This window comes from Pteropus vampyrus, unplaced genomic scaffold (assembly GCF_000151845.1).
Source record: "Pteropus vampyrus isolate Shadow unplaced genomic scaffold, Pvam_2.0 Scaffold111, whole genome shotgun sequence".
NCBI classification, from domain to species: Eukaryota; Metazoa; Chordata; class Mammalia; order Chiroptera; family Pteropodidae; genus Pteropus; species Pteropus vampyrus.
Genome location: NW_011888892.1, coordinates 2,595,529 through 2,608,277, shown reverse-complemented (window position 1 = coordinate 2,608,277; position 12,749 = coordinate 2,595,529). Strand labels below are relative to the sequence as shown.

Here is a 12,749-nt window from a genome sequence, read left to right as displayed (position 1 = left end):
CCCATGGAAGGGCCTGGAAACACACTGGAGAAGCAGTCAAAGCCCTTTTTCTGTCTAACGTGGAGGACGTGGATTTCTCCTCTCGGTCACATCCTGGGTTCTCTCTGCCCCGGCACACAGATCGCTTCGTAGAGCGCTTGATATGTTAGTGAAACTCAAGGAACATAGAAAATGACTCCCTCCTCCCCTACAAGGCTTGGCTTTCAAGACACTTGTCTCATGAAAGATATCGAGAGAATGGGCTTTAAGACTCAACCCTGCTCCAAGGTCTCTCTTTTATTTTCTGAGACATTCCATTCCTTTTCTATAGCTAATGAGCAGGTAGGTGTTCCCAACACATTTACAAATCATTCATTATTCTCAGAATAATCCGAGGAAGTTGGAGGTAGGTGGATTCTGGACTGGCTCCCTTTTAACAGAAGCTGGAGGATTGGTGTGTGAGTGTGTGTGTTTGTTTTGGGGGAATAGTTTCTAAAGTCAGATCAGAATGGAATATTATATCAAAATCACTCTTAAAACAATCCCTTAGGCGCCATCTTGCAGACAGGCTAACATCTCTCAACGCAGCTCTGATGAGCAGTCGGTGTCCCCCAGCTCTGAAACACATCCGTTAAGCGTCGGACGAAGAATTTGGCATGTTCAGGGGATGTGATGCACATACACACAAATTGTCCTTTAAAATACTAGAATCTCACTCAGCACAGGGAAATGGCCACCCTTCGAGAAGCACGAGACCACGGATTCCACCTGCCACGTGTACCTGCCACAAGGCAGAGGCTTGGAGTGGAAAGGTCGGTGTCACAGACCGCTGGAGAAGCCTCCTCGTCTGCCCGGCACCGCTCTCTGAATTAAGAGAAGCATGCAAGTGTGCAGTGACCCATGGAGCAATCTCCATTTCACAGGAAGAACCGGAGTAAGTGGGAGGGTGGCCGTCACTCGCCCAGGTTACCCCATGTTGGTGGGCTGGCACTGAGGTCTGAACCACACCCCTGCCATCAGGACCCCCAAGCTGCACAGGTGTGCAGACGAGTTTATTTAAGTTTTCCATGACTGGGGAGGCTGTGTACGGAGAGGAACGCTCGAAGGAATGGTTAACCCTGAGCGTTTCTACGAGGAGTGGAAAGTCAGGGGAATCTCCGGCAGGATGAAGGGTGCCAGCTCAGGGCGGCAAGCTGGGGGCGTTAGCCAGGAGGGCCTGCTGACTGGGGTCCCTCTCCACGTCCTTCTGACTCCTGAGATAAAGACGGCCCTTCCCTCTGGGTGAGTGCGGGGCGGCCTCCCTCACAGAGGGCCCTCCCACGGCTTCGGGGAGGAGGAGGAGGTCAGCGCATCCTTCCTGCATCTGCTGTCGCTCCAATTCCTTCGGCTTAAAACGGCAGAGGTGCCGTGGTTTGGGGCGCTGTGTTCTGAACCCCAACAGACTGAAATTATGGAATAGGATGCCTCAGACTTCAGGGAAACAACAGAAACCATTTGCTTTGGAAACGTGCATGCTTAGCAATGAACGATCGGGTCCTTCAGAACGAGGACGAATTAAGCAGGTTTATGTGACGTGGCAATCATGGAGCCGTGTGAGTTTTCAGCTGGACCGGAGCAGGGGGTTATGTCCCGTCGCACGTCTGCTCACCGGCAGCTGGCGGGGGGCCTGGCACCCGGGGGACCCAGGCCGTCCTCCTCGTTTCAAGGTCGTCAGCCATCAGGACGTAGTCTGCCCGTCACATCTGGGCCTCGCCAGCTGTTCCTCACTCTTCTTCCTCTGTGTCCCGCTCCGTCCAGGAGAACAACTGTCGCACGAGTTCTCGCCTCAAAGTCGGAAGTAATGAGAAAACCACATTTTCAAAATTCCTTTTCGGAAGTCATTTTCACATCCTGGACAGAAATTGCCGTTAATTCGAATGACATTCCGAGAGGCGAGAGAGGCTTCTTCTGTCTGCATGTGGATCAGTGTATTCGCGTGCCCCGGCTTGATTCTTCAAAGCCCACTTTGCGGCATTGCCGGTGCTCAGGGCCCGAATGAAGTGTGTGATGGGTGAGACAAGGTGGCGGTCCTGCCAACAGCCGCCGCGGCCGGCAGTTGAAACAAACTTCTGAATTCCCAACCTTCCAGGTGATATCAATGAAGGGACTTTATTCTCAACACGAAATAACAGTAAAGCTTCGTCGAACTGTGATACGAACAGATGAGATTCAAGGTTTATAACTTTTCTTCCTTCTATAGGATATATGCATATCCCTAAACACGTGTATTATTAATAACCCATTAATATTAACGTCAGCTAAAAATGCATTATTAACAATGTAATCTGTGCAATATGCACATTGTTTTTCTCTAGACTTTTTCGTTAGAAAACCCCAGCTCTCTTTTTCTTGAAGTTGGTGAAGAAAGACAATTCTACGAAAGCTGATTTCTAATGACCAAGAGAATTTGTAATCTCGTAGTCAAGGTATCAACACAGAATCAATAATTCTTCCAAAAGAGAAAGATTTCAAACCAGAGATCGTTTTCCCAGGTCAAGAAGGCACAGGGGACTGTGGGAGCGGCATGTCCTTAAAAATGCACTATGTGGGTTTTCTGTTTTTTGGTTTTTTTTTTTTTTGTGGGCACTTTCTAAAGTGGGATCTAAAGTCCTGGGACATAAAGACACCCATCACGTGACATCATTGTCCCCAATGTGCTTAAAGACCCTGTCAAAAGGTTTGCAGTAGCAGCTCACTCACTGCCTCAAGCTTGTGGAGGCCGCTTTTAACTCTGAAGCGAGGCCCTGTACGTCACAGGCAAGCTCTACGTTATCAACTGTGTGAATTTTCAGAAACTGTTAACGTTAGAAGGTACACATCATAATCCACATCTCCGAAGGGAAAGAGGAAGATGTTGACTTCCATCTTTGTTTGCTCCTGTTGTGGGACTCGCAGGCTCCGGACAAAGCTCATCCCCACCGCCTCTGAGGCCACCATCCTGGGCAGGGCGGCCCCTACATGGAGCTTGGAGTCAATTAGCCAGATCCTCCAAGAGTCACTAGGGGACTGTTTAGGACGTTGCTTCTTGAATTCTCATTTGCAGCCTTGCAAATAGTATTCAAAAGTCGTTAGACCATAAAGAGTTTTCATTACCCTTCATTCGAGGCAGCAGCAAACACTTACTGAGTGAGGGCCTCCTTGGGGTGCTGTGCCAGGTCCCGTGTGGGCGGAGCGGGAGGAGATGCCGTGCCAAAAACCAAAGCGACTGGGAGGAAATAGATAGACGAATAACGTAAAAGCATATTAAAGGCAAAACCTTTCTGATGAAAGCATTTTCATAATTGTCGAGCTGTAGAAAGACAACACTGATAGAGTTGATTATACAAAAAGAAGGGACGGTTGAATGTCAAAAGATACTCAGCCACGAGACAAATAGTGTCTACGGCCACGCCACCCTGAGCAAGCCCGATCCCGTCTGATCTCAGAAGCTAAGCAGGGTCGGGCCTGGTTAGTACTTGGATGGGAGACCACCTAGGAAGACCAGGTGCTGTAGGCGTAAAAAGTGAAAAATAAGGGATTGTAAGCCGACCAGGTCCTTGCAATCTGTGAGGTCAACCAAGAGTTGCCTCGCCTAAAAAAAAAAAAAAAAAAAAAAAAAGGCAAACAGTAAAGTGAGACAACTCTTTAAAACTGTATGACAAAGGGTCCATCCTATCCTTTATAAACGCCTCATATGGACCCATGAAGATGAACGCTCCAGCAGGAAAACAGTCCAAGGATACGAGCAAGGCCGTCGCGGAAGAAAGGGGAATGGGCAGCAAACACAAATGCTAAACATCTCTAGTATTTAAGGAAATGCAATTTGAATAACGGAACCTTGAAACCTATCATTGTTTTCCTTACGTAAATGTACCGAATGCCCAGGGAACAGCCTGACTTGGAGGTGCAGGTCCCTGCTGCCTGTCTTTGCCCAGTTCTGAGACATCTGTCCTCTGTTGCCCCCACCCCCACGCTACCTACTATTGCCACCTGTCCTCGCGGTGGAGGGCAGCCCAACTGCAAGGGCCTGGGGTGTGGGGCCAGAGTGGACACCACAGCGACCCAGAGGCTCTTAGAAGCGGAAGTGGAGGGGGTCAGAAATCAGAGCCTTGCAAAGCTTCGGATGGAGCAGGGAAGGGGCTGCAGAAAGGGGACGCACAGTGGGCAGCTCCAGGCTCTCCCAGTCCGCGATGCCAGGCTGCTTCCTGTGGCCGGGCCCCCGAGACCTCCGTGAGCCCACGGTCAACTCCTCTTCCCACCGAGCTGTTTCCAGCCCAGTTCTGCTTCTGGCGAGTGATACGTCAGTTCTTCATTGCCAGCAGTGGAGCGAATCAGCCAACACCGTCAGAGGCATTGGGGAATTTGGGTCACAGCCCTTCCCGGTCGGAGGATTAATCAGACGTGATTAAAGCTTCGCGTCCAGGCACACTTATTGAAATATTATTTTTAGTAGTGAAAAATTGTAAACAACTTGGAAGTTGCACAGGAAGGAATCTGTTTACTTCCCTAGGAAGATATGCAAAGGTCATGGCACTTATTTATGGCAGACTGATGTCGTGAAGCTGCTGCTAGGAAAGCTGAGTAACATACACCCTAAATGGGCAGAAAATGGCATTTTCCTGCATGGGGGAAAAACCCTGAGAGCATTACCCAAAACCTATCAATCTTTTATTTTCAAATAATGCTACATTTATAGATAGGATGAAGGAAAAGTCCAGAGAATTCTCATAAACCTTCACCCAGGCTCACCAACTGTTAACATTTTGCTACACACACACACACAGATTACCTATTATGACTCTGTAAAACAATACCTATTTTTATATTATATACATTAATATGTATGTATAATAGGTATGTTATATAATTTGTATATAATATATAATTTTATAGAACATGATTAATGTGTAATGTGTATATTATTTATATTTTATATGCATGACATATGTATAACACGTATGTTGTTATAGATGTAAATTACACACTTTATATAAAACTACATATCATTCTTTCTGAACTATTTGATAGTAAGTTGCAGAAATCACCCCTTCCCACACATACTGACCTTCAGATGTAATTATTATTTTCTCTTTGTTATTCTACTTCCAAATTTCCTACCTTTGTAATTAGATAAAAATAACAATCTATGTTATCTTAAGTCATAAATCACAACTGTTTACCTCTCAGATTTTTAAAGTAATTTTTAAATTAATGGCTAAACAGTAAGTTGATACAAGTCTTTGGAAATCTACTTAGAAATACCTATTCAAGCTTTAAAATGAACATTTCTTTTGAACTGACGATCCTACTCCTGGGATTCTATTCTAAGAAAATCTTCTAACATTTTTAAAGGGCATTATGTACAGAATTTAATTACAGTGTTCTTTTTAAGAGAAAAAAAGGTAAATAAACAAAATGTCCGACAACATAGAAGTCATGAAAACTGGTTTATCCATTTGAAAAGATACAGTCAGTAAAATGGTACGTACAGGACTTATTACCACTGGTAAACAAATGGCAACGTTATGAACTGGTGATTTGGGGGAGTGTATGGGAGGTCACCCTGAAAAGTTTCCTGAGAAAGGCAGGGAGCTGTCTGTCTGGTCTGCAGGCCAGGCTCGCCTCTCCTGTCGGGAAGAGAGAGACCAGAGAGCCCTTGAATGCCAAAGGACACTTGCCAGGGGACCCGTGTCCCAGGGACAGTGAGCGCAGAGAGACCCCCAGGACACAGCGGAGATTTTACTTTTGCACCTTTCCGTGCCCAAGGTCATCCCACGTCCTCTCCTACTAAGCCCACCTGCAGTCACACCTGTTCTCGATACAATATTCTGGAAGCCACCACTCCGACTGGAAATGACCCTGGAAATGAACCTATCTCCCCCTCTCCCGCCCCCGCCGAGCCTCGGAGGTAAAAGTGTAAGCGGAAACTAAAGGGCCATCAAGCCTGGGGGGTGAGGGCGAGCGGCGGAGGGGTGAGTTTACTGTGACCCGAGCCATCAGCAGCCTGCCGGTTGTGAAGGCCCACCTCCGAAAAGCTCAGTTTTTAGAAACAAATAAATGGTCACTGACCTGGGAAAAATATTCATTTTTAAATTGTGTGAACGTCCCGGTTTCGTTTTCATTTCGCTCCAGACTGTGCAGCCCTCGAGGACTGCCCCCACGCTTCTCAAGGCCACTGTGACAACCCGACTTAGTGCGCGAGGGGTGAGCATCTCCCCAAGGCCTGAGCATAGGCCTCTGGTCTGCTCAGGGGAAGTTCCGCTCTGCATGAACGTGGCCAGACATGGCGATGACTTTGGAAAGCAAGACGCCATTCTTGGCCAACGTCCACGCCGGGGTTCAGGGTCAACGCGGAGATGCGGGCTCTGTCTCGCGGGCAGACCGCGGGCTGGGCCGAGGTCCCCAAAGAGCAGAATCGGACTTGGTGACACAGCTCTGGTGGAGGCCAGTCCAGGACAGGAAGGATCTGGTCATTCTTTAATCTAATTTGTTCAATCTTGCAAAAAAAAAAAAAAAAATCACTTCTGAAATGAACTGCTGCTCGAACAGAAAAGAAAATCGTTAAAAATAAGCATATTCTCGCTGCCAAACCCTCCATCTCAGGCGCAGGAGGTCCTTGGGGATGGCTTTTAAGTTCAGGTGGGAAAGATTTAGAAACTGCAAGAGTCCCGAGGATTTGCAAGAGAGCCCTAACATCTGTGTCACGATGTCGGTGAAGCCGCCAAAAAGGCCCAGAGAGACTCCATCCGCAGGAATAAACCTCCGAGCGCAAGTTTAAATTCTAAAATCAGCTTCACTTCTACCAAATGAGATCTGCAGATTTTACAGGTCCGAGCCATGCGGGAGCAACAGAGATGACCATTACGGGGGCGGGAGCAGCTGTCCCTTGAAGCTTGCGAGGACAGCAGATCGTGTCCCCAGGTGGGGTCAGGGCCGGATTAGGAGGCCAGCGAGCTGAGGGTCGAGGCTCAGAGTAAGCGAGGGTTTCAGACTTCGGTCTGCAGACAGAGCGACACACGGACCTAGAAAACACGCTCAGGGCCCAGACAAAGCGAAGGCTATGGGCAGCTTGGTGCTACGTCTCCTGCTTGAGGAGATGCAATCCTGGGGGGCGAGGGTGGCGGTCAGCGTGACCCACCCCCTCCTGTCTGGGACAATAGTAGCCAGCACTCTCGTACTCCTGGAAATGAGCCTTCCAACCGTTGTGGGCTGTTCCCATCTTCTGCTTAGGAAAGAATGAGAAAGAGTGGCCTCCAGCGCTGAAGCTCTTGGCACAGAGGCTAAACTGGCCCCAAAGGGAGCATTTGCAGAGAGAGCCCCGTCTCAGCTGTGTCCCCAGGAGGAAGAAGCACGGCCCACCCAACCGTCTGCTGCCCATTGAAGCAGCTGCTCAAAGTCAAGTTTTCACAAGAAAACCCAGGATAGAAAATGTTCGATCTGGGGCTCGCAGTTCTGGAACACGTAAGGCTGGCACCTCGGGTCCCGCCAAAGTCCGTCTTCCTGCTGAGATTTGCTTGTAAGTTGGTGGTGATTAAATGTGCTTATTTCTGTGTCAGCGGACTTCAGTGCTGCAGCAGGTTGTCATCAGAAGATCAGAACGCTCTCCATTTTTCAGAAAGGCTTCAAGGCAATGCCTGTGTGGATGCCACCGCCGCCGGCATGAGGTTTTCTGCTGTCCGAGCATTGTTTTAGGAAAATCTGGTTCGTGCAGTTCTTTCCTGGAATTGCAAGTCTGGGTGTTTTTCAGAGGAAAGTCATAAGTCAGTTTTCAAAAGGCACGTCCTGAAGGAAGCCGTGAGCAGACTCAGATAAGGGGACCGTCTTTTGGACGGTGCTTCCGTGGCATTCATTGTGGCAGCACAGAGGGTCCTCAGGAGTCTGACCCCAGCCCCCTCCCCTGCTCCCAGCCCCTGCTCATTCCTCCGTATTCGTCCATGTTTTTCCTTCTACCGAGAAACCCACCCTAAGCGTCTTCGCCTGCCGAACTCCTACCCACCCTTCAGAATCTCTCTTCCTACAAGTGGATCCTGACCCCCACCACCACATTCCTACACCCTGTGTGACCGCTGCGTAAACGCTTCTAAGATCCGATTAAAATTCTGTTCTTAGGGATGGAAGAGACAATGTACCGACATGGGTCACTATCTATTAAGTGAAAACAATCTACTATAAAAAATAGGTCCAGCATGATCTCAAATTGGATTAAGATAGCTAAATAGATAAAAATACATATCTGAACTAAAATGAGATTATCTAGAGGTAATAGTAGCATGGATGGTTTTTGCTTTTTTTAATTTGTGCTGTTACAGTTTCTAAACGTTTTATCATGAACTTGATACTAGTTACTATCGCCACTGTAACAAAAGACCACAAACTTAACGCGAATCTATCATTTTACAGCTCTGTAGGTTGGGGTCTGTACAGGTGTCACCAGTGAGAATCAAGGTGTTGCAGGGCTGCGTCCCTTTCTGGGCGCTCCAGGGACAAATCCACTTCTAGGCTCACTCGGGGTGTTGGCAGAAGTCAGCTCCCGGAGTCATAGGTTCCCTTGGGGCCCCGTTTCTTCGCTGGCTGTCAGCCGAGGACCATTCTCAGCTTCTAGAGGCCACGCACACTCCTCAGCTCACGGTCCCCTCTCGCCACCTTCGAAGCTGATAACAGTATCACATCTCCCTGAAACCTTGAATCTGTCCTGCCTCTTCTTCTCTTTTGTCCCTAGATGAACAATTCTGCCTTCACAAACACGGGGCCCGTGCATCTTCCTCGTCTGAGGTCGGCTGACTGGCAGCCTCTATGCCATCTGCCAAGTGACTTCTCCTTTGCCATATAACTTCACATATATGTTCACAGGCATGACACTGGAGGACCGAGGAAAAGTTTAAGGACAAATCCTGTCTCCCCCACACATTTATTTTTAATTAATGAAAACAAGTCATTGAAAAGGGAATCAGTTTCAATGAGGTGAAGGAGTATCCTCTATCTCTTAGGCTTTTTAAATAAGTCAATCTTGGCTACAAGTGGCTCATCGCTTCTGTAAATATGTCATTTTCTTAGGAACCTCTGTCTTCTTGGAGTTCTCAACCAAAATTTTAAACCTCTTGACAAAACTTCTATTTTTTCTTTAAGAATGAGCCTCTTTTTCTCTGATTCCGGAAGTCATGTGTGTTTTCTTGAATGATCAGTTTCCCCTCCCTGCATACCAGGCCTTCGAAGGGTGGGGTGGTCTCCTTCCCCAACCACCATCCTGGTCTGGGCACGTGGCTTGTTTTGGCCAGTGGACAGGAGCAAGGTGATGCAGTCAGAGGCTTGAAAATGAAGTGCACGGTGTGACTTGGCCTCCCTGAAACCACCACGTGATGAGCCTGGCTGGTTCTGGGGAGAATCAGAGATAGCTCAGGATAGCAACATCCAGCCCAGCTCAAGCCTGAGACCAGCCAACCTGCCAACTACCTGAAACACAAGTATAGCCACACCAGGCAGTCCTGAGCTGGTCCAGATGTCAGCTGACCACAGAGACCCACCAAGCCAGACTGGACCCGACCAACAGTCCCACTGATCCATAGAATCATCAGAAATGACACTTCTTTCTCTTCTCTTAGGCCACTAAATTTGGGGTGTATTTAATGTGAAATGGTACTTAGAGACCACAATGTAGGCACTGGAAACACTCTACTGCTGGAGTGGTCTGAGTTTCCAGACCTCCCCATGCATAAAGCTAGAAAACGTTGTTAAAAATAAAATGTATAATGAGTTTATAAGAATCCTTTCAGTTAGAATTTAGGAGGTATTTTACTCGATCCCATTAATCTTAAATCTCAGAAGAACAGCCCTAACCCTACAGTTAATAGTATGATTATTAAAAACCCTTTAAGTTGTTCTTTCTGTCGTCCATTCTTTTTGTTTTTAGGGTCTGTCTTATTAATGTTTAATGTTTTAAAGTCACATCGAATAGTTTCTGTCTTCGTGGTCATGCCAAAAATCAATACACGGGTTTATTCGTTTCATTTTGCTTTTGACTTTGAGGGACTGCTTTTTGGAACATTTCAATTTGTTTCATAATTGCGTAAGAATATTTTCATAGTTTCAAAATCAAATATACAAACCAAAGTATCTTCAGAGAAATCTAACCTATTCCTTCCTATTTGTCATGATCTTTTATTTTCTTTTATAGAGTAATTTAAAAATATGTACGGTTTATCTGTTCATTTAAAAACAATATAATTATAGTATTGTGTTATATACAACTCATATGTTCATACCACATCTTCTTGGATAAATGGTAGCCGACCATACATACTTTACTTAGCTTTTGAGACCAATTTGTACGATAGCAGTTTTATTCACATTCATTAATGAAGAAAATAAACAACAAGGCATTCAGTAGCACATTTAAATAAATTTATTAACCCTAATGCACTGCCGTATAATTGGAAAATATTAGACCACATGTCTGTTCAACCTACAGTAGGTTATACTTGGCACAAATTTTGACAATCGGGAACCACAGAAGGACAAGTCCTAAATTATCATTTTTCATTTTTATGGATTTAGATGCCTCTTTTTTAAAAATAAATAAATAAATTAACTTTTACATTTCGTAATAATTTTAGATTTACAGAAAAGCTGCAAAGATAGTGCAGAGAGTTATCATGTCCCCTTCCCCCTGCGGCCACATCTAAAATGACACGGTACATTTGTCAAAGCCAGGAAACTAACCTTGCTAAGTGACTGCTAACTAAATTCCAAACTTTCTTCAAATTTCACCAGTTTTTCCACTAACGTCCTTCTGCTGTTCTAGGATATGATCCAGGACAGCACACCGCATTTACTATCTCCCCATTTTTAATTGACATAAAAATCCATCAGTGTTAAAGAGGGCTCTCGTTTTACAGGTGATAAGAGACAGAAACCAAACAGTTTCCTGGGACGATCACAGGATTTAAGTCCAAATCTTGGGGAATCTGCTTTTATAAGAGACGGTCTGGGTTAGAGGAAGAAAACGAAAACTCTGGATCAGGCAGACTCGCCTTGGCTTGCGGCTGAGTAGCTGCGATGTCTCGATTAATTGATTTAATATCCCCGAGCCTTAGTTTTCCATCTGTAAAATGGGAAGGTAAAATATACCTCACAGGGTAATAGGGAGGTTCATAAATAATATGTGTGAGATGTTCCGACCACGGTCAGTGCTCAATAAATGATAACTGCCATTATCATAGCATCATTATTGGGAAGTCCTGTGACTGGCCCTCGGGAACAGGATGTCTGGTCATCTGCTGTACAAGATATAATTCCCTCTTATCGAAAAAAGATAGCTGATTTCTATTCCATCAGCTTGCTCTGGGGTTACAGGTCAGATACGCAGGGAAAGTTTTTAGAGGGACATTTATCTCTAAATCTGCCATGACTCACATGTCGACTGCCGGCTTCTGTTTAAGATGAGGCTTTGCACCAACAGGTGTTGACCATACCTGTAGGCATGTTCCCCCTAAATAAGCATCTCATAATTTAACATGTATATCTTTTACTTCTGAAAGGACCGTTGATGCTTTTTAAGTACTTTCTGACAAGGTCTGTTTGGGGTTTTGTTTGTTCATTGGTTTCTGTGTTGTTTTTTTTTTTTTTTTCTGGGTTTTTGGTTTGTTTTTTTGGGAGGTGGGTAACAGAAAACAAATGCCCCTTTGTGGAAAACTGCTACGGCCTCGATTTCCAGGGTGTGTGTATGCGTGTGCCCGTGCATGTGTTTCTTCTTCTTTTGTAGGAATACAGAGGCTTTTGTGTCACTTTCTGAAATAGAGCTCAAAAGTAGGCCAAGAAAAGAGCCATAAAATAGGTCAATTGCCATAAATATAAGCCAAAGAAGGAAATGGGGTTCAGCTCTAGAAAGGCCTCATGTTTCGAGCTCTGGTGGCTGCTCTGTGATGGCTAGGGGGCCATTACAGCTGGCGGCCCCAGGTACTGCACCGTGCTGTTGCTGGCGGCAGGTCTCCCGCATGGCCGCCCCTAGGACAGAGAGCGTGGTTGCTGGGCTTCAGGACCAAGTGGGCAGATGTAAGCCTGATGGACAGGAAGCCCAGCACAGGTTTGGGGAAAACGTTCTTTTTGGGGATGAGGAGGCAGGGTTCTCTCTCCCCTCCAGAGGGAGATTTGAATGGCAAAAGCACACTTTCGGAGAATGCCTCTGGTATTCCAATGCGATGCACTTGGACGTGGAAGGCAGCCCCACATCCCCTCCCGCGGGGCGACGCCGCCTTTTCCCCCCTCCCGCCCCCTCTATGCCGCTGGAAGTGTGCCTCAAGGGATCCGGTGCAGGACGGCTCTCTCCTTCCTGACAGGGCCTCCTCTGTGATGGCACATTGCGTCCTCACCCCTGTGGGTCGTTTTTCCATATGGCACCGGAGACTGTCTACATCCTGCCCCCAAGAGAGACAGACAGCATTTTCCTGATGGCACAGAATTTGATTTCCCAGGACCAGAGTTTTATAAGGTTTTTGGCACTGCACCAGGTAGAGGGGGCTCGCCAAGAGATTATAATTTTTTTTTTTTTTTAAATTCGTCCAATTTGACTTTGTGACCGAGCCTTTTCCATGTGACTTTCTGAGTTATTACCGACACACATTTCTGGTTTCAAATTATTCTGACTCATGCTCTCATTTATTTTTTCCATTGTTGGCAATATCTGCAAGCAACCACAATCTTTATCCATTGTTTGATAACCAGAACGAAATGCAGTTTGGGGTTATTCGGAGTTTTCA

The 12,749-nt window shown here is 46.4% G+C and overlaps 1 non-coding gene across 1 annotated transcript; it reads left to right on the top strand.

Annotated features, from left to right (window-relative positions):
* The first annotated feature begins 3,395 nt into the window (after positions 1-3,395).
* Positions 3,396-3,514, top strand: LOC111743346. Its single transcript, XR_002781646.1, has one exon. It is a non-coding gene; the product is annotated as a 5S ribosomal RNA (ribosomal RNA).
* The last annotated feature ends 9,235 nt before the right edge of the window (positions 3,515-12,749 follow it).